The 22696-nt window shown below is 46.0% G+C and overlaps 1 long non-coding RNA gene across 2 annotated transcripts in view; it reads right to left on the reverse strand.

Moving 5' to 3' along the window:
• LOC310678197 overlaps positions 1–21646 on the reverse strand; it is a 31711-nt gene extending 10065 nt beyond the window's left edge. The window contains exon 1 of one of the 2 annotated variants that reach the window (XR_014511685.1): positions 21578–21646. This is a non-coding gene — a long non-coding RNA (uncharacterized lncRNA). The remainder of the gene's footprint in view (positions 1–21577) is intronic. The other variant, XR_014511686.1, reaches the window with a different exon arrangement.
• Positions 21647–22696: the final 1050 nt, after the last annotated feature.

The following is a 22696-nucleotide window of genomic DNA, read 5'->3' on the forward strand; positions in this document are numbered from 1 at the left end:
ACTTACAGATGGTAGACAAACAGGCAGTGACAGCAAAGGGGAGGAGAAGGAGACTCTAGGAATCAGCAATGAGTCCCCTCTGCAGGGGTGTAGACTTTGGCAGGCACCTTACAATGTCCAACCCTTATTATGGCCTTAGAAGCACACGCCTGCTTTCACCAGTGTGGTGTAGTGGTTAAGAGCGGTAGTCTCGTAATCTGGGGAACCGGGTTTGCGTTTCCGCTCCTCCATATGCAGCTGCTGGGTGACCTTGGGCTAGTCACACTTCTCTGAAGTCTCTCAGCCCCACTCACCTCACAGAGTGTTTGTTGTGGGGGAGGAAGGGAAAGGAGAATGTTAGCCACTTTGAGACTCCTTAAGGGGAGTGAAAGGCAGGATGTCAAATCCAAACTCCTCCTCCACCACCTTTTGAAAGCAAACACAACCTGGTCCATAATAGTGCTACTGAATGTGTCTCTGTCTCCCTCACAACAGGCATGTGGCCCCCGGAAGCTTGTGCGGAAGGGAATGAGGACCACAGGCTGCAGAAGGTTCCCCATGCCTGCCCTGCAGTGTGTGTTTGTGTGAGTGTGACACAGGGAGGGAGGGAGACACTGGCCTGCTCAGGCAGCTATCTGCAGCCTCCTAGAAGCCTTCAGGAGAGAACACAGAGTCTGGGGTGGGGGATTTAGCTTGCAATCCATACCATTTACAAATTCTCACATGTCTCAGCTGCACTAAGATATAGTGCAGGAGATGGCAGCTGTGCTACTTTCTCTGCTTCTTAACTCTGCCTCCTAAAAACTGCATTTCTGCCTCTTTTTTCTTAAAGCCTGTTTAGGCTTTGCAGCCTGTGTTTATCAGGCAACACCTAGTTCGGCTCAAAATTGCTTGCTATTTCTGTGAAAGAAAGTGCTCTGGTTATGTCCAGCAGGGGGCAGTGGTGAAACACAAATAAGCCGCCCCACTGCATATTTGAGAATACTGTTGAACTGTGAATCACTTCCAGGTAGCAGCTATTTTAGTCTACTGGGGCTCCTCCAGACAACCTGTTTATTGAGCATTCATCCTGATCATTCCACACTTTCCTAACCACAAAAAGTTTGTTTGTTTTTAAAGTAGATTTATTGCACTGGGACAACAGGGCAGCTTAATCCGCTTTAGGTGTGCAAACCCCAAATGTGCTTGAATCCATCCTACAACACAGTGACAGTTTGCAGGCACCCTTGAAGTAAAAACAAACATGAGTCCTGTGGCATTTAATCAGATGAAGTGCTATCCTCTCTTGGCAGATACATGGATGCAGACAGAAGTGGGAGACGTTCTGGCAAGCAAAAAAGAGGCGGATCACAGTACTTCTTAGGGCAAAAATGAAAATCCAATCAGAGTGGAAGTGACCCACTCCAAACATGATAAATTAATAAAACAAGGGCACTTCTGATCGTCACTATTCTGTTACATACTGGAAAATTAAGGTTACGTGGTTACAGTTGATTGGGGCAGAGATGTACATAGGCTCCCTTGCGCCCTTGTCAAGGAGATGTATTGGTGTGTCCGTCTCCACCCCCAAATCCCTTGTGACAGCCCATGCCAATGACAGGGTTCCTCCGCCAAGTCACACAGAGAAGACAGTGTGCCTCACCTGGCTGCCCAGAGCAGTGGAGGAGGAGCCCAAGGAGTCTGTGGACAGGCAGGTGGGCTCCTAGCCACTTCAGGCCAGAGTGGAGAGTCCCAATTTTGCAACCACTGGACCTGTCACTTTAGTGAGGGCCAACCTGACCTACCCTTAGGTAGGTACACCCCTGAATTGAGGGGTATTACACAACACACCCTCTTGCCAAAAAGATTGGACTTTTTGCAGTAAGAAAAGTGATGGAGAAAAGGCACTTGAACATGTGGAATAACACTTGCTTTGATACAAACATCATCTAATCTCTCCCACAAACAAATGAGGATGAACGCTTGTTAAGTAGCCAACATCATCTACTCTCCCTGCAGTGCAAACTAATTGGGATAAATTCACAATGAACATGTTGACAGGGCTCCTTAGAGAAAGAGCAAAATACATGTGACAATGCTGTTCAGACGTTACCAATGAAACATCTCATTATTTGTAGTCAGTGCAAGGTTTTTTGGGGGGGAATTTCTCATGCTTTGCAAGTACTAAGAGTCACATTGGGACAGGAATCTTAGTCCTGCGGGCCAAATGCAACCTACTTTGCCCAGGTCACAACTCCTCCACCACACTTTCTCTCCAGGCCACACCCTTCACCAGCCTTGGTTTGCACACTCTATGTTTGTTTCTGCCTGGCTGGAATGTGCCTTTGCTTTGACAATGCCTCTTGCTTGCTTGCTTGTTTGGATGGATGGATGGAGAAAAGAGAGGGGGGTGCAGAAACAAGTCTATTATGCAAAGGTAAAATTTACATTAATTGCTCCTCCTTCCGCCCCGCCCCCAAGCAGATGACACATATACACCCAAGTTGCCCAGAAAGGAATGCATCCCTCTAGCTGAGAAAGGTTCCACACCCCTGCAATGGGATATCTGAAATGCTTTATAGTCAAAAGACAATGAAGTAAAATCAAAACTTGCAAAACTTAGAATTTCCGGCAAGTGGCAAATCTAGTCTCAGTTTTCTTAACTTCCACCGATTTATGCTTCACATTTTCATTTTTTTGGAATTATAAAGTTATCTGTGGAGGTTATCTATGAAAGATAACATTCTGATAAATTTGGGGGTGGGTTGTAATATGTCAGGAAGAAATAATGTTTGTTTTTTTAATCCAGCAATGTAAACTTTCATTTTCGCAGTAAGTGGAGAATATTTTTTGGACTGAAAAATGTTGCACTGTCCTCTGAGCTGGGATGTAATACAAGATCTTACCATAAGGTGTCCCACTACCCCCAGCATCACAGATACAGAAAGAGTCTTGCTGTGGAGTGTGCAATATAGGCAAACAATGGGACTTCTGATATGTTTTATTATATTACTTGTCCGCACAGGGTCCCATGAAGTTACAGGAGTTCTCTTAAACATGATGGCTTCCTCCCCATAGCACAATTTCCTTTTCTCTCCACATATCTAAAGAGTCGCCTCACTTATACTGCCCCACTTTTGAATCTCATCATTCTCACGGAGATCCTGTTATATTTCTGCAGGAGCTGACTGTCCATCTTGTCCTATACCCACACCTCTATTTATGTCTCCACACCTGGCTTCAGCTTTCTCCCTTTTTTCAGCAACACAGAGTCACAGAATTCTAGAGTTGGAAGGGACCCCACGGGTCATAAGCCCCAGCAATGCAGGAACCCTGCCCACAACTGTCCCTGGGTGGGCTTGAACCACCAACCTTCTGGTTAACAGCCAGGCGCATTGACCCATTGTGCCATGAATCATCTGGGAGGCTGGTGGTCCATCAACCAACTCATTAAACCTATGGACCTCTCCATACGTTGCATACACAAGATATCTTTAAAGCACATTCAAAACACACTCTTTCTGTCAAATGGTTCTGGGAACTGTAGTTTATCCCTCACAGAATTACAATTCCCAGCAGCCCTCAACAGAACTACAGTGCCCAGAATTCTTTGCAGGAAAGAATGCCCTCCAAAGGTGTTTTAAAGGGACAGTGTGTACACAGCTGCAATCCACTGTTGCTGACCTCAGGGGAGACTAATTCATCACCCAGTAAAAAACTTAAGTTGACCAAAGAACTAGTTCAGAATAATTTCAGGCAGATATTACATTGTGTGTTAAACTTCCATGTTCCCAAAAAAGCTATTCTTAGAAAATACTTCTCATGACTGGCAAATAAATGTGAGAGAGAAGCAATGTGGCCGCTTTCCTAAGTGGCATTGCCTTTTGAAATGTTGTGCTCTTCACGGCCCCACCCACAGCAGCTGTCACTGTGCAACACACCCTACACACACACACACACACACACACACACACACACTTTCATTGCCCGGATCCTGGCACAGAGCCCCTCCCTGGATTTCCCAGTGCTGACGTCAATTCTCCTTGTGTGCCTTTGTTAAATGGCTATTGCCAGATGCTTCAACTCTATGTGGCTTTGAGCCAAGAACCTCTGAGAGCTAGGGATTATGCTTCAGGGGAGGCAAAGGCAGATTGGGCAGGAGTGGGGAGAGCAGAGACACATTGTCCCTCTAATTGCAGTCACTTTCCAAATTGCTGATTTACAAGTAATCCTGCCCAAGGCCTGATGGGTACCATGGAGACCATTTGAGTAACACCTGGGGCCATGTCTTCACCAAAACAGCTAGCGTTGTCAGTCTCCATTCATTACTGTCTGTCTAGCCAGCAGTTACCTGGTAACAGGTGTAGCGGTGGCTAGCTCAGTCAGGTATCCTTTGCTGGTTCTCCAAAATCAATATGCCACTTGGCTGCCCTGGCAGACTCATTGTTCAAGACAGACTGGTGGCTCTTGGATTTGTCCCTCTCCTCTGGGAACTGAGCCCAAAAAGCAGAGGAAGGCTGTGCAGGCAGGTTGTGAAGCATCCTGTTGAATGGAATCAGGCATGTGATTTGTCCCAGTCCATCAAAAATGTCTCCCCCATCCCTACACCTCAAGATCTAGTTTGCCCAATGAGATCTAGCTTGCCAAACCAGCAAGCTAAATTCATGGAGGACAAGGCTATCAGCGACTCCTAACTATGATGTGTATGCTCTGCCTCCATGCTTCTGAATACTAGTTGCTGGAAACCACTGGTGTGTGTGTGTGTGTGTGTGTGTGTGTGTGTGTGTGTGTGTGCTTTGCCTGTATCACTGCTGAAATTCAGCCCCCAGCAAGATACAGTCAGCACCTCCCAGCTGAAGAGGAACACCATGTATTCATTCTGCTTTCCCTGAGTACATTTCTTGCAGGTAAGAGACGAGCTATGTTGCTTAGCAACTGGGGAGCAGGTTATCTGTTAAGCACCATTCCTTCCTCTTCAAAATGTATAACATCCCCCTCCTACACACACACACACGCACGCACACACACACACTTCACTCTTATTATTAGGGAAGAAGTCTATCTGGCAGGAACAAGATCCTTGTTTCGCTATCATACTCTTAACTTTAGAAGAAACCTAGCAACTAGTTGCAATGCCTAAGTTCTACTTCCAGTGTCAGAGGAATACCAGTTGCAGGGAATCTAAAGTAGGAAGAGTCCAGCTGGACTCAGCCTTCTTTCCCATATGCATCTGGCCGGCCAACATGAGAAGGGGCTGTTGGACTAGATCAGGCACGTCCAACAGGTAGATTGTGATCTACCAGTAGATCACTGGACGTCAGTGGTAGATCACTGGTAGATCACTGGCTCCCCCCAAAGAAGCTCAAAAACTTTGCCTCACCCCCAAAAAGCATCAGCTTTGACCTGAACCCTCAAAAAGGGGGTAGATCACTGCCAGTTTTTAACTCTGTGAGTAGATCACAGTCTCTTGGGAGTTGGCCACCCCTAGACTAGATTAACCCTTTGGCCTGATCTAGCAGGGTTCTTATATGAACTCTGTTCCAGGAAAAATAATCCCATCTGCCTATTTGAATCCAATAAGGATTCTAGGATTCTAGGAATCCAATAAGGATTCCAATAAGGATTCCAATAAGGATTCTAGACGCATTTTTCCCCACCTGCCACGTTCCTGGCATTAAACCATGCTGCCATCACTTTGCCCCAATGGCCATTAAACACTAGAAACAAAACAGAACATACAGATACAGAGACAGTATGGTTCTGGGGACAACTGATGGGAAGAGCAATACTGAGTTGTACAAAGGCAACACTGAGACTGGGAGGAGGAAACTGACAGGCAGCCTCAACTCCAGAACTTGTTGCAAGTAAGAAGGCAGGCAGGTTGGGACTGACAAAAGCAGGGGTGTAGCCAGGATTTTTTTGGGGGGGGGCAGGCCATTTGTTTTAGGGGATCATAACCTCAGTTAGCTATGTATTTATATTGATTTTTATTGATTTGGGGGGCATCTGCCCCTCCCTGCCCCCCTTGCCTACGCCCATGGACTGAAGGCAGACTGAGGTTGGTGGGGGAGTGCTGCTGCAGCTAGACTGTGTGCATTCTCTCCTTGTACATTACATTGACAAAAGGCACAAGCCACTTCTGTGAAATATGACATGTGGGGGGCGGAGGATAATTTCACATATGAATCAGTGCTTAGGCACAACTGATTTCCTCTAGATTTCACCTTTTGTCTTTTAGCCACTGGAAAGCAAACTAAAACAAACCCCCAGAGAGGAGCTCACCCCCTTCTTGCCTTACAATGACTTTTGCCTGGTACGTGGCATCCCTTTCAACAAACTGCCTTCCCTTCTCACCCAACTCACGATGTGCTTGAAGCTTGCCTGCTGCTCTTGCCCTTGACACTTGCTGTACATCACCCTAGTGATGCGCTGCCTGCTTCTCAGAGGCTCCAGCAATGCACACCTGCTGTGCCCAGGTTGCCTCCTATATCTGGGGGTGATGCGCTCTGCATTTCTTTCCAATTATCCGTTGACAGAGGGCAATTGGCATAATGGGGCCAAAGCCATTTGGTGGCTTTACGATAAATGCCTCCTGTCACCTGGTAGACAGGGACATCAGACCATTAGCTCATCATCTGAAAGGAATCTGCAATGCATCACGGGGAGGGGGGCACACTAATTTGAAATATGCTTCTTCGGCTGCTGCTCTACAGCTGCGTGGAAAAAGGATGCTTTGAGCATATTTTATTGCCAGCACCAAAGTCTTCAGAACAGCCTTCGCCAACCTGGTGCCCTCCAGCTATTTTGGACTACAGATCCCGTTAGACGTTGTAGTCTAAAACTTCTGGAGGGGCATCTCCAATCACTAAGCTGCTGTAGCTCCTTGTTAATATTACCAGAGCTTGCTCAGGCTGTTCCAAAAGTTTCCATAGGGATCGATAACCTTGCTTGGCATAAATAAATGAATAACCAGAATCAGACCATTTCCTAGCTTCCTAAGGTAGCCTCCCCTCCGCAGGGGATCTGTGCTCTCTGAAAAAGCCAGCCAGTAGATTAAAGGTGCAAGCCAGCTTCCATGATTGCCTCTATCCAAGCTGACACTGGCAGTGTCAGCTGCTCCCAGCTTCTGTTCATTACCCTCTTGTCCTGCCTGCCAACCATCACCTAGTTCTCTGCTCTTTCTAATCATCTGTCCTGAAAGGCCAGGCCCCTGCTAACTGACCATACTTGCACAGTACTTTTTGCATGGTGGCTGTTTTCATTTCAAGGGCTCCTTTCAGGACACAGCTTCCATTTCCTTCTCCTCCTTCCCCACTTTGTGTTCCAGTTGCCTCCACTAATGCTCACCATTCTGCCTCATGGACAGGTGTTGCTTCAGTTGGGAATGCTCATTTAAACTTGCTGAAGCTAGAGCTCCGAGCATTATTTGATGCAGCAGATATCTTTGGGGTATTTGTGAAGCAGGGTTTTCCACACCTCTTGTTTTTCTGTATGTTATTAATTTAAATTATTAAATTTATTAAATTATTTCTATACTGACTTTCAACATCACAAAGCAGTGTACAAAATATTTAGTAAGGCTAATGCTTACAGAAAAAATAAAATAAGGAGCAAGCATATAAGCCAAAAAATACATAGAATTACTCCTATATATTTAGGAGTGAAGAGTTTGGTTCTCATTTTTTGTTGACCTAGTAATATTAATGGAAGGCTGTTTTTTCTACATGAAAGAAAATGCACTTACAAAACATTTGAAACCAACATCATTTAAAAAATAATAATAATCCATGTTCTGCTCTAGGAAAAGGAAAGCCCCGCGAACTGAACAAGTTGTGCAAGTTAATAAATCATTCCCCCATTAACCATGTTTGAATGGAGAGTGCCTAGCTTTATTAGACCACACAGTCCAGATCACAGTGTGCCATACAGAGAGAAAGAGTTATGTTCAGAACACTATAATCACTCTCTCTCCTTCCTTTGAGAAAACCCCATCCTGACTCTAATGCTCTGTGTTTGCTGACATCACTGCTAGCTGCCCTTTCTCTTGGAATCCCTCACCTCCACTCCCCCCACAACACACACACAATCATCCACACTTGATCCAAGCCAATAAGCTGATTAGGACATAAGCACAGAGCAGCAGATGCTTTTGAAGTTGCCTCTTAAAGGGGCAGTCACCATGTTCAGGATAGGCAGCATGGCTGGGTTGGGGAGTGAAACATGCTTTGAGGGCATGCTGGCCACTTAGCACATGCTGGCATCAGTGCGCATCTCCTTCAGGGGTCTTCATCCTCCAGTTGTAATGTAAGCTGCCTCAGCAATGCTGAGAATAAAAGAAGGTATGTTCTGAGAGACCATGGTTCAAATGATTCAAATATCCTCTCGGTCATCATGTGGGGTGACCTCAGGCCAGTCACCATCTCTCAGCCTGACCTACCTTACAAGGTTATTGTGAGGATGGGGAGAGGGGAACATGTACACCTCTTTGAGCTCTCTGGAGGAAAGGTGGGCTAGAAAAATATATATATTATGGATGGAGATCAAATACTAAGAATTATCCTAGCTAAATCACACAAGACCTTTTGCATTTGTGCAAAAAAACACACCCTTTTCCAAGGCAGGGGGCGGGGGGCAGAGAGAGAGAGAGAGAGAGAGAGAGAGAGAGAGAGAGAGAGAGAATGTCTTATACCTAGTCAGACTATTGGTCCACCTAGCTCAGTACTGGCTACATTGACTGGTCATGGTTCTCCCATGGTTTCAGATAGGAGGTTTTCCCCCTGCCCTACCTGGAGATGCTGGGGATTGAACCTGGGAGGCACCACAGAGCAATGGTCCTTCCTAAAGAGAGAGAGAGAGATCTGTGAGGTGTTTCCCCTTGTTATTATCATCACCCCATATCAGTGGGAAATGTGTAAACACTATAACCACATAGGTAATAATCCAGACAGGTCTTTCCCACCCTGTTTCTTAAAATGTTAGAGGTTAAAGACACTCAGTGGAGAGCCAGAATGATGAAGTGGCTGGAGTGTTGGGTTTATCCATGAGAAACCCAGATTAAAATCTCTGCCTACTAATATGATAAGCCAGTCAAACAGCAGGTGAAAAGATATACATCTTGTAAGGAGATGTGATCACACTGAACTGGAAAGAGAGAGAGAGAGAGAGAGAGAGAGAGAGAGAGAGAGGAAAGGGGTTGTTGGAGGAGCCCCCCTCCACCTTGCTAAAATCAATAAAAGGCTCTTCTTCACTTCAGTGGCGCTAAGATTTTTGCCATCTGTGCAATTTGATTATGCCCTTCCTTGATAGAAGAGACAAGGCACCATTAAGAATCACCTGCTGAGGTTGCTGCAAAAGCAATCAAAATGGTCCACTATCGACTAAAAAAGGCGGGGGGGATACATACTAAAGAAGACCTGGACTTTTAGGAACATTTGTTCTCTTGCACACAAGCTAGCACTGCATGCTGGTAGAGTACAGCTCTGAAGACCTGCACCTTCTTGCTCTTTCTGTCCTGACTGCCTATGGGTCATGATGGATGCATGAGGGTGATTTGGTCAGACTGGAGTTGCAGGTCCTTGGATACCCCCAATCAGACAATTTGGTCACTTCCAGACAACCCATTTATTCAGCATTCATCCTGATTTGTTTGCAGGGAGATTAGATGATGCCAAGTATTTGTTGAAATTAAATGTTGTAGCACCAAGCAAATGGTATCTCGCACTTTCTAGTGAATTTCCCCATCACTTTCCTTATTACACAATGTGGGGGAGGGGATTAGAGGGAGAGCAGGCATGTTGCATAAGACCTCCAAGACAGCTTTTAATTGCACAACCTAAATTTGCTAACATGTAATGAGAATCCACTGGGGGATGGGAAGCAACAGTCTGCATGTGCCCCAGTCTGGAATGCAATTGCAACCTTTTAACCATGGTTAGGCAACCTAAGGCCCAGGGGCCAGATGCGGCCTAATCGCTTTCTCAATCCGGCCCGCGAACAGTCCGGGAATCAGCGTGTTTTTACATGAGTAGAATGTGTCCTTCTATTTAAAATGTTTCTCTGGGTTATTTGTACGGCATAGGAATTCCTTCATTTCCGCCCCCCAAAATATAGTCCGGCTCACCAAATGGTCTGAGGGACGGTGGATGGGCCCACAGCTGAAAAAGGTTGCTGACCCCTGCTTTTAACCTTCTTGAATTACTCCCCCAGGTTCTGCCCCATTCCTGTAGAGTGGAGAGCTGTAAAGGAGCAGTCCTCTAGCCTAGAATCTCAATCACCTTGTTCCTTGCCTGCACTAGTGAGAGGTCGCTAGGGAGCAGGAGGCCACTGATATAAAGGGAGGTAGTGACTGAAGAGAATCTGACTTAAAAGGAATTCAGTCTGGAGGCATCTGGCTCACAGGGTTTCTGGCATCAGGGCCCAGGTCTGGATTCAACACCTTGTTCTGCTGGTCTTCCCAATACAGCTGAGTCAGAGCCCTGGCTGCAGCTCAGCGTTGAGTCATGACAACAGGTTCTTTCAGGACAACACTTTAAAGGCAGAACTCTTTTATTCTGCCTGGGATTCTCTACACTCGGATAAGATTGGACTGAGTGACAGATTGATCCAATCCAGTCCAGCCCATGGGCCTAGATCAATCAGGATCTTCTCTGTTGTTTTGACAGGGTTATGAAACACACTCCACAGGGATGTCTGCTTGGTCCCATCTCTGCCCAAGCAGAGGGCATAAAAAACATATCATTTTCAACAGGCTGTGAGTTGACTGATCTGATTTACATTTTAAAAAGAGAGTACTAAGGATGCTTGCTGAATTTTATTCTGTTTGTGTGGGTGTTTTGCACTGTGGTGTTTGAGCTTTAAGCAATCTTTAGTCTATTTTGGTAGTGTTTGATGTAATGTGTGCCGTTATTCCCCTGTTAGGCACTCTGAGTATTTTAAAATGGAAAAGTGAGATAAAAAGTGCCCTGGTATGTAATAAATAGCCATTACATACCAGCTCTCCTGTGTGACTGCCCAGGAAAGAAAACGCTTTGCTGAATAAACCACTCAGTGACCTAAGAGTGTCCTGGGATTAAGTGATATGGGTCAGCCAGGACGTCAGCACCATGGACAGGGGCTGGTTTGTTTTACAGCTCTTGGAAACCCAGCCTTTCGGTGGCATGAGGCTGGCACTTGTGCTTCTAGTAAAGGGAGGTTAGGGTGAGTGGCACTCTCAATTGGTGTCTTGGAGAGTGCATCCTCTTGGAGCAGTGGAGAACTGAATTCACACAATAGAGAAGCAGAGTTTGGAGGCCATGTAGCCAGGGCTGGAACATAGGAATCATCCTACTGGTCCATCTAGTTCAGTATTGTTTATGCTCACTGGCAGTGGCTTTCCAGGGTCTTTCCCATCCCTACTTGGAGTTGCCTGGAATTGAACCTGTGATATTCTGCATGCAAACCAGATGGTTTACCACTGAACTATGGCCCTTCCTTTGTCCGTACTCTGCCCTTCTCCTTGCAAAAGAAAGCTTTACACCAGAAAAAACCCCTGTACTTAGATAATTCTAAGTACAGATTTACCTGTTCTTAGACCACCAGCCTAAATTACACCATTTTATTTTGTGTTAGTGTTATCTTAAATTCTGAACCAGAAGGCAGATTCCATGTTTTAGATTTTGTTACTATGTGTGTGCTCTAGAAATAACAGCTGCCCTCTCCCCACCTGTTATGTATGCCAACCCAAGCTTATGCCCTGTGCAAGTCTTTAAGGTGCAGAAGAGTCACTGTTGTTTAGAGAGAAGAAGCTATCTAAGGACTCAGACATGGATACAGAGCTCTGCTCCATGTTGTCCACAAACCCAGAGCAGCATCCAGCATCCTGCTGTCTAGCCCAGCCCCTGGCTCCTTGGGGTGTGTGAAAGAGCTGAAGCACACAGCCTGTTTGCATTATAAGCACCCAGGAGATACCCAGACATTCCAGTGACAGGGGCCAAGGAGATACCCAATTAAAGAGTGATGCCTGGAAATGATACCATGGGGATGTTACTATGGCTACCAGGAATGCTTTCGTTAGAAAATCCCGTTCCTTGGTCTCTGCCTGAATACAGAGTGCAGCCATGCACAGATCTGTTCAAGGTTTTAGTTATTCAATGAGGGCTCACTCTCGTTCTCTGTCTCTCTCGCACACATATATGCACACACCTTCCTCAGAGAGGGTGCCACAACTGCAGCAGAGGCGCTGTTCTGTTATCCATTAGTCTTTGACCCAGCCCAGCCTCCAAGTGTGGTGCACGTTTCAGTCACTAAACGACAGCTCGGAATAGACTGCAGCAAAATCTAACCAATCAGGAAGCAGGCACTCCCTGGGCCATGTGGAGCATGCCTTATTCACAATTTTTAGAAAGGAATCCCTAATGAGGTTCCCGCCCCACTACAATTAGCTGCTGCAGACTGGAGGAGGAGGAGGGATTCCCCCCCCCCATTTATTTCTCCCTAGTGGATGAAAATGCAGAATAAATGATTTGATATTAGGGACAGGGGAGGAAGAATGGGATGGAATCCGACACATGCATGCCCAATCCCCACATCTGTTTGTTAGATGGTTTGTCTGTTGGGGACACCTGCCTGTCACATCTGGTGGCAAGCTCAGCCAACTGGTTTGATAAGTGATGATGCCGACTTAATCAGAATGACTGGGGCAGAGGAGAAAAAGCTGTCTCCAGTTGCTTCTTGATTGCTCTTGTACTTCATGCTATTATCTAACAAGGAGTTATAATGCTTGAGCCTTTCTAAGGAGGATTTGGAATTTGTTTGTTTTTAAAAAAGATATATAACTTGCATTGTAACCTGAACATTGTAACCTTTACATAATCTGCAGGCTTCATCATCATTTAAAACAGGTTTGTATGATCTAACATAACAAGCACATCTCATTTTTGGTGAAACATAGACCCCTGGACAACGAGAGCGATTAATCACTGGAGAAGGATAACCTGGAGCAAGATAAATTGAGGCCATTCTGCATAAGAAGAAAAAACTAGTTCCTGCTTTATTCACACCCTAGAAAGGGAGGAGGGAAAGAATAACTATCTGACACAATCAAAACTGATGATATTAGCTGTGCAAAGGATTAGACTGTGAAAAATATGAAAGATCGATGGATTCTGAGGCCCCTTCTCTGTTATTCCCCTCTGACTTGACACTCTTTACTTTCTCCTGTCAGTTTGAAGTTCCCCTCCAGAGGGCCTCCTTCAAAGCTAAGTGAAGCATTTCCATGAGGTTTGGCTAAAGCTCATATTGATTCTCTGCACAAAGGCAGAGAAGCAAACTGTATCATTTCAGCCATGAGCCCTGTAATTTTAGGGGCTGAGGGAGGAAAGCAACGAAGAATGAAAGAGCATACACTAGATGTACTGGGTGAATGATGCTATTGTGTTCTGAAACGAGACAAAGGATTTTTAAACACATTATTTGGCTTACCAATTATTTGGCTTACCAATGCCAGAATGTCTGTGTAATCAAAACCTGTTTTATCAAGTACTGTATCACTGTTAAGGATGCAGCTGTCACTGTTTGTATTTGACTGCATTTCATTTTCCACTGACCTAACATTTTACAATCCCCCCATCCAACACAAATACTTAGGCTAATTGTGGTCCATGAAAGCTTATGCCATAATAAATGTGTTGGTCTTCGTTTCTTCGATGGCTTTGCTGCAAAAGACTAACATGGCTATGCCTCACTCCTACCAGGGTCAAGGGACCTCTAAATGTGATTGTATATGCAGACTGGGGTCAGTTTTCAAAGAGCCAAACCCCATTTCTTATGTATCAGCAGCAGAACATGGGATCAGAATAAACTGCTGGCACAAAGGGGGCCATTGGCCCATTTAGGAGAAGCTTCTACACAAGGCATGGAGACCAAATCCAGCCCGCAAGGCTTTTTAAATGTCCCCCAGCATTGCCTCTGATCCCAAAGATCCTTCCTCTAGAGTCTACCATAATGTGTCCATCTACTTAATCCTCTTCCGGGCCACATGGGTAGGATTCTTTAAGCCTGCACGCACTCAGTTGTAACAGCAACAGAGCCTCTTTCAGATTTATACGTCTTTGTTGTTTCTACCATAGGTAAATGGGCTCGAGCCTCTGGGTGCATAATAAGTGGGAAATTCTACCCATACTGCTGATGGTGAAAGGAGCTCTTTGCCTTTATCTTGGTTTGCATGGAAACAAACTCAGTGGACAGATGAAAAGTTCCTGGCACTTTAGCCCTGGCTTGGTTCTGAATCTCACCCTCCTTAAAAATGAGTCACCAAACCACATTTTCCATGGCACAAAAACCATGATCCTTTTTCAGGATGAAGAGTGCCTGGTAGGGGAGAATGTCCATCATCTGCCCCCTTGAACCGTCCTGTTGAGGTCCACCACTGGGACCTTTGCTCCTAACATCAAGTGTATCTTTATGCTGCACCAGGATGTAAGGGAGGTTTGCTTCACACTGAACAGCTTGTGGGGTGGGGGGAGAACTGATGATTTGTCTGATTCCGGGTGTTGTTTATAGCTGCTGCACACTGCCAGTAAATGAAATCTGGGGGAATGTAGGAAGTCCTGCTACTAATGCAGAAGAAAAAGAAGGCTGTTTTATTTATTAAAAAATCACCAATCACTACAAATGTAGTGTAAATGCTTAGGCATAAGTATGCAAATATTCGGGTGACTTCCTGCCATTTCGAATTCCCATACAATTCAAGGGTGTGGGGGCTGCTCAGTCATTACACTTACAGCCAAAACAGATGTGATGCAGAAGATCCAATCATGAAACTCCCAATCATTATTTTTATTTTAAAATGTAAAGCACCAGAGTTGTCTGTGGAGGGGATATATTGATTGAAAATTGATTGCATTGTAACTGTATTGTAACTTTTGAATATATGTTGCTGTTGGTTTCTTTAAAATGTAAAGTACGGTAAAGGTAACGGTAAAGGTACCCCTGCCCGTACGGGCCAGTCATGACCGACTCTGGGGTTGCGCGCCCATCTCGCTTAAGAGGCCGGGGGCCAGCGCTGTCCGAGGACACTTCCGGGTCACGTGGCCAGCGTGACAAAGCTGCTCTGGTGAGCCTGCACCAGCGCAGCACACGGAAACGCCATTTACCTTCCTGCTAGAAAGCGGTTCCTATTTATCTACTTGCACTTAGGGGTGCTTTCGAACTGCTAGGTGGGCAGGAGCTGGGACCGAATGATGGGAGCTCACCCCGCCACGGGGATTCGAACCGCCGACCATGCGATCGGCAAGTCCTAGGCCACATGCAGCATTTGCAAAGTATGGGAACCAGTTTTGACTGGAACAGCAATGCAGGGGGAGGAGGTGTTTTAAGCATCCTTTTGATTGAAATCACTCCACTCAGCTGCTATTAGCTCCACTGGTTGAAAAAAAGATAGGCACTCCCTTTCCTTTAGTGGGGCAGTGTGTGTGCGCGCGCATGCACAACTTCAATGGGGAAATAGTGCAGGGGAAGGGGTTAAACACTCCTTCCCACAACCAGGGCTCTGATTAAAAACCTACCCCAAGATCTACTTTAGAGTTTAAAAGCTGGGGGGGGGCATCCATCAGATCTCCTGCATTGGATCTGCCTTGATCCTTATCAGCAGCAGAAGCCCAACAAAGCTTACCATGTAAATTCATCAGACCATAGTAATGATATGAATCTGTCTGATCCTGCCTTGGAGCACTGGGTGGATGATTGGCAGCCTTATAATTCCATGCCTGTGGGTATAGAAATATGAATATAAGTATTTTATGTGCATTTATGATTCAGAATAAATGGTTCAGAGTCTTTAAAGAATGGCAATCTGCATTATCAAAAGTATGATGTCTGTTGTCAAAACTGGCAGCATCTCCATCTTCCTTACAGTGTGTATTTCTCCTTTTTTGCATTTGGCTTCATCCCTATTAGAGAACTGGTTCCTACAAATTGCAGGCGAGGATGTAAGGGATTTGCTGTTTTTGCTGTGCCACTTCAGAATGCAGACAGAAGGCTGGTCAACACCTCTGCTTTTGCCATGCCTAGAAACACGGGTACAAGCCGTTTTTCTCCTTGCCCTGCTTCTTTCCAAGGAAGAACCCACTCATCAGCGATAAATCAGAACAAATGGCAATCCGGGGAAAGCTGCCATTGCCATTTGCTGTGATTGAGCACTACAGGGCAGTCGGAAGCAGTGGGACAAAAGGAAGTGTGGATAAGCCCAGAAGCTCATATGACATAGTCCCTGCACATAGAAAATAAGCATAGTGAAGGCTAGTGTAGAACTCTTCACACTTTGGCTTTCTATATGCAGGGTGTTCACCACCTGACTGCACTGGGAACGAGGCCTTGATTTGCTAGGGTTGGGCAGCAACGGCACAAATTGCCCTCACACCTGAAGCTTTTTCATACCAAAATTGGTGGATTTGAAACGTAATAGATGGGACCAGACTTCAGCCTGAAGCATCATTCTACTACGCAGTCACTGCACTGGGAAATCCTCTGCTAGGAACCATTGTTACCCTCCCCGCCCCCCGCCCCCGAAAAAGGCTGTCTCCATTCACTTCTTTCTCTGAGCATTGCCTAGAACCAGCTAAACACATAAACACACGCACACTAATGCCAGATTAACCACTAATGCAAAGCCATGGCCTGAACAGCTGGGGAGAGTGCAGGTCTTGACAAAGAGCCTTGAGCCTTCCATTTTCAGGGGCAGGGGTGGGGGAAACTTCATTAACAGGAGAGGAAATGATCACTGTGCAGCAAAGCATTCAAACCTACTGCTCATTCATTTGTAAACATCCTGAGCCTGTTCTGCCTGGACGGCTCACTTGCTGATTGATTGGGCTCCTGTTGCTGCTGTCTCATGTAAATGTGGAGACTTCCACACACACTAAGCACCAATTTGTCCTAGGCTTGACCTCTTGCTTATTGTCAGTGGCACGTGAGGAAAAGAATATCCTACTTAGGGTTATTAAGGTGAGAGGCAGAGAGAGAGAGAGAAATATTTTCTTGTGGCCTCTTAAAGACTACCAGATTGATTATGGCATCAGGGGCGGAGGAAGGGGGGTGCGGTGGGGGTGGTCTGACCCAGGTGTCTTCGCTGAGAGGGGTGACATTTGGCGCGCCACCCGCCTGCAATTCCCAAGCCTACCCTGAGCTGTTGGGGGAAGGGGGGAGCTGCACCGCTTTGATGGCAGCATTCCCCCTTCCTCTGACAGCTGGGGGAGGCTTGGGAGTTGCAGGTGGGTGGTGCGCCGAATGTCTGCCATCGGCGGCTTGCTCCGCCCCTGGCTGCAGGGCGCGCACGCCACTCCAGGCACCCAAGCGGCTATCCCACACCTGGAAGGGCACCCGGGCAGTGCGGGCATATGCTCCGCCACTGTATGGCATAAAGCAGGGGTCAGCAAACTTTTTCAGCGGGGGGGGGGGAATCCACTGTCCCTCAGACCTTGTGGGGGGCAGGACTATATTGGGGGGGGGAAATGAATGAATTCCTATGCCCCACAAATAACCCAGAGATGCATTTTAAATAAAAGGACACATTCTACTCATGTAAAGACACACTGATTCCCGGACTGTCCGCGGGCCAGATTTGGAAGGCGATTGGGCCGGATCCAGCCGCCGGGCCTTAGTTTGCCTACCCATGGCATAAGCCTTCATGGACTAGAGCCCAACTCAACAGATGCATAACATGTTAACAATGGATAGCAAACAGTCAGAAACACTTTGTTTATTACATTTAGATTCCACCTTTCCTCTAAATTGTTCAAGACAACATATTTGGTTCCTACTTCTCATTTTTCTCTCTCACAACAACCCTGTGGGACAGGTTAGACTGAGAGGTACTGACTGGTCCAAGGCCACCCAAAGAGCTTTATGCTGGGGAGGGGACAATTTCAGGCTCGCTTTAGATAGCACTATCCAACATTGTAACCACTGCACATTGGTTCTACACACACACACACACACACACACACACACACCAATGGTCAAATTATTTGGGTATGTGTGTCACAAATGAGGCTCAACCCCTTAACTTTGTGATGAGCCCCTCAACTAATGTTTTAGAAAGATACAGGGGACATGATTTGACTTTAGGTTTCATTAAAGGTAAAGGTAAAGGGACCCCTGACCATTAGGTCCAGTCGTGGCCGACTCTGGGGTTGCGGTGCTCATCTCGCTTTGTTGGCCGAGGGAGCCGGCATACAGTATGTGTGCCAGCGTGACTACGCCGCTTCTGGTGAACCAGAGCAGCACACGGAAACGGCGTTTGCCTTCCCGCCGGAGCGGTACCTATTTATCTACTTGCACTTTGACGTGCTTTCGAACTGCTAGGTTGGCAGGAGCAGGGACCGAACAACGGGAGCTCACCCCGTCGCGGGGATTCGAACCACTGACCTTCTGATCAGCGTCCTAGGCTCTGTGGTTTAACCCACAGCGCCAATTTGAACATTGATACATTCTCATTCTCTCTCTCTCTCACACACACACACACAAATGCAAACAGGGTAGAAAGGTCATGAAACACTATAATCCAGATCATTAATAAGGAAACAGGATAAATTCATCAGAGGGCCAGTTTCCTACCAGAGGAGTTGATAGCAAAAGTTTGTGTGCACTTCACATTTCACAGCACAATCTTATACATGTTTACTTGGAAGTAAATCAAACTGTGTTTTGTGACTCTTATTCCCAGGTTAGTAGGCATAGGGCTGCAGACTTAATTTCTTCCTTTTTAAAAATAATTTTTATTAAATATTTTCTTGGTTTTCCAGTCCCTAATAATAATAATAATTTATTATTTGTACCCCGCCCATCTGGCTGGGTTTCCCCAGCCACTCTGGGCAGCTTCCAGCAAAGACCAAAAATACACTAAAATATCACACATTAAAAACTTCCCTGAACAGGGCTGCCTTCAGATGTCTTCTGAATGTCAGGTAGTTGTTTATCTCTTTGACATCTGATGGGAGGGCATTCGACAGGGCAGGCACCACTACCGAGAAGGCCCTCTGCCTAGTTCCCTGTAGCTTGGCTTCTCACAATGAGGGAACCGCCAGAAGGCCCTCGGCGCTGGACCTCAGCGTCTGGGCAGAACAACGGGGGTGGAGACGCTCCTTCGGGTATACAGGACCGGGGCTGTTTAGGGCTTTAAAGGTCAACACCAACACTTTGAATTGTGCTCGGAAATGTACTGGGAGCCAATGTAGGTCTTTCAAGACCAGTGTTATGTGGTCTCGGCGGCCGCACCCAGTCACCAGTCTAGCTGCCCCATTCTGGATTAGTTGTAGTTACCGGGTCACCTTCAAAGGTAGCCCCACGTAGAGTGCATTGCAGTAGTCCAAGCGGGAGATAACTAGAGCATGCACCACTCTGGCGAGATAGTCTGCGGGTAGGTAGGGTCTCAGCCTGCGTACCAGATAGAGCTGGTAGACAGCTGCCCTGGATACAGAATTGACCTGCGCTTCTATGGACAGCTGTGAGTCCAAAATTACTCCCAGGCTGCGCACCTGGTCCTTCAGGAGCACAGTTACCCCATTCAGAATCAGGGAGTCCCCCACACCAGCCCGCCCCCTGTCCCCCAAGAACAGTAGTTCTGTCTTGTCAGGATTCAACCCCTAGTATATGTGTGGGTTTTGTGTCAGTGTCAACTGGGTAGGTTCTCCTTCTATATGCTTATTACATTTCCTTAGTAGTGAGAGGGATTGGGGGCAGGGTGTGGTTGGTTGTCTGTAGTTGGCTGCAGTGAGGTTTGTTTGCATTTGTGAGGCAGGGAGGGATTGTTGTGTCAAGTAAGCCTTATTGATTTGTATGTAGAGCCGTATTGATTTGTATGTTGTTGGTGGGTTCTTGTTGTTCTCTTGTTGGGCTGTGCATGTAATAAAGGGGAGCCATACTGGGGTGAAGGCATCCTCTTCTATGTGTCCCAATTGTCAGTTTCAGACTGTTGGTTAGCTTTTCTAGTAAGGCTGTTTCCCATGTGATTCAGTACCAGTGGTCCATATTCACTTCTGGCAGGTCTCTCCAGTGCCTGGCTATGAGGCTTCTGGCTGCTGAGAGTAGGTGGGTTATAAGCTCTTTATAATGTGAGTGGGCATTATTATCTTGGAAAATGTTCAGTAGGGCCCGTTCTGGGGTGAATTCTAATACCTGTTTAGTTATTTTGCATGTCTCTTATAGGACTGCTGATCAGAAGGGTTGGATTTTGGGGCATTCCCACCACATGTGAAGGTATGTGCCTGTGGAGCTGCAGACTTAATTTCTCTTGTCTCAGCATGACAGACGTCAAGTGGTCTCTAACAATGCACTTTATACATCATGCACATGGTACAAAGCTCAGGAATGTTTCACTGCTGAGTAGTTGTGAATACAGACAGAAATCTGAGCTATGCATAAATGACTGCATAATATGAACTAAGATGTTTCTCCATATATTATTATTAACTTTGTCATGAAGCCCAACTGGATTCAATGGAGCTGCTTTCTCAGGAAATGTGTCTAGGGTTGTGCTGTTTGTCTGCTTGCTGGTTATTCCCACTTCCCTGGGGAAAGTAGTTATGTCTGGAGATCTCTAACAGAGAATCTCTAGCCTCTTCAGCAAACCATCTTTTAGAGCTCTAAAGCAGATGTGGTGTGGTGAACCTGTGGTTGTTTGGACTCCAGCTCCCATCAGCCCCCAGCAAACATAGTCAATAGTCAGAGATGATGGGAGTTGTAGGGCAGCAGTATCTGGAGGGGACCAGGCTCCCTATTCCTAACATAAATGACCGAGCCCTGTGTGCCAAGAAGACCATATTCTCTGCATGCAGCCCTCCCTGTCCACTGAGGTTGGGTGGAGATCATGCCCTTTCATCAGATCAAGTCAATAAATGAGGGGAGGGATTCAGGGACTTCTCAGCAGTGGTTCAGCCAACACTGTGGAACTTCCTTCCTAGATAGAACCATCTGGTTACTTCCCTCTCTGTCCACCAACCACAGAAGACTTGCCTGTTTCAGCATCATTTTTGCATCTGCCTTGGGCTGAGATGGAAGTTGCACAGAAACTACACACACACACACACACACACACACCCTATCTTTTTTATGTTTGTTATGTTTTTGTTCTTTTACTTGCTTTATGCATAACTTCAGGAAAGCACAATGACAGACTGACTGTCAGACAAGAAAGAAAGAAAGAAAGAAAGAAAGAAAGAAAGAAAGAAAGAAAGAAAGAAAGAAAGAAAGACATCTCATTGCCTTGTACTTTGCAAATAATTACCCTGACCTTGAACAGTATGGACTTAGGAAGCCAAACTGACTGTGCCTGGAATCCAAGTATTGCCCCATCTTTTACACTGACAGATCTGGATGTTATCTCAAATGACTCAGTGGGTTTTTTCTGTAATTGGATGTTTTGATATCCGCTTCTTTTTAATTTATTTATGAAAGGATTGTGAGAATGGAATTGCTACAGTTGCTTACTTTGCAAAAAGCATAAACAAAAGGAAGGGGAGCAGGGAATCTGAGCGTTGTTTTCATTAGAACCAAATCCAACCCCCATACCAGGCTGGAAACCAAGAGCTGCAATAAACTACTAGAGATCTACACTCTTCTCCTGCACTGAGCTAAAAATACTTACAAACAGGGCTTAATTTGTGGCCGGGAATGACTGGGGCTCAGCATGGGTTTTCAGTGCCATGGTTCAACCAAGGAACAGATGGCAAAACTAGATTAAAATTTCCCTGAGCAGGTGCAGAGTGCATTTCCCAATAAACAGTTACAGAGAGACTCCACATATGGTTGGTGTTTCCAGACAGATTTAACTCTCAGCATATCTTTTTTTTTCTAGAAACCAAACATAGTACTTCAAACAATCTACCAATGAATATATCCCTCCCCCCCATGGTAGGGAATTCCACAATATGACTAGTAGCTTTGGGTGTTGCATCTAATAACTGGAAAATATATCCCTCCGCCTCACAACCTAAATCAGTCCTCTGTCCCAGACACGTTAACTGATTAGGCAGTCCAAAAAATAAAGCACAGGTTGGAAATATGGATTGTTGTTTTCTATCCACATCTACACCCCCAAGTATTCCCTGCAACTACCTTTCTTCAAGGTCCAGCATGACGCAGGACTCCCTGAGGGCTGAGAGAGTAACAGTTGATGACACCTGAGCAGATGGAGAGGGGGGATTTAACCCTTTCTTCTCCTGCTGTGGTCTTGAGGAAAAACCCTTTCCCTGAAGCAAACATTTGCTTTGGGAAAAATCTCCACTGGTACAACTTGAAAACTCTGGGAAGCAGATGGGTCAATGGTAACTATAGTGGTACCTCGGGTTACATACACTTCAGGTTTCTTATGCTTCAGGTTACAGACTCCACTAACCCAGAAATAGTACCTCGGGTTAAGAACTTTACCTCAGGATGAGAACAGAAATCGCGCAGCGGCGGTGCAGCAGCAGCAGCAGCAGCAGCAGCAGCAGCAGCAGCAGGAAGCCCCATTAGCTAAAGTGGTGCTTCAGGTTAAGAACAGTTTCAGGTTAAGAATTGACCTCCGGAACGAATTAAGTACTTAACCCGAGGTACCACTGTACACATAACAGTTGGTATCTAAATCAAACCAAACTATATGGATCCTGGTGCCGTTACAGTAGCTGATAGTCCATCAATCTATGGACTTACACAATGCTATTTTTCTAGAAAAAGGGGTTCTGGAACTCACTATGAACACCGCCCCCATTCTCTTAGAATGGCA

This window comes from Podarcis tiliguerta (assembly GCF_965153285.1).
Source record: "Podarcis tiliguerta genome assembly, chromosome: 1".
Taxonomy (NCBI): Eukaryota; Metazoa; Chordata; class Lepidosauria; order Squamata; family Lacertidae; genus Podarcis; species Podarcis tiliguerta.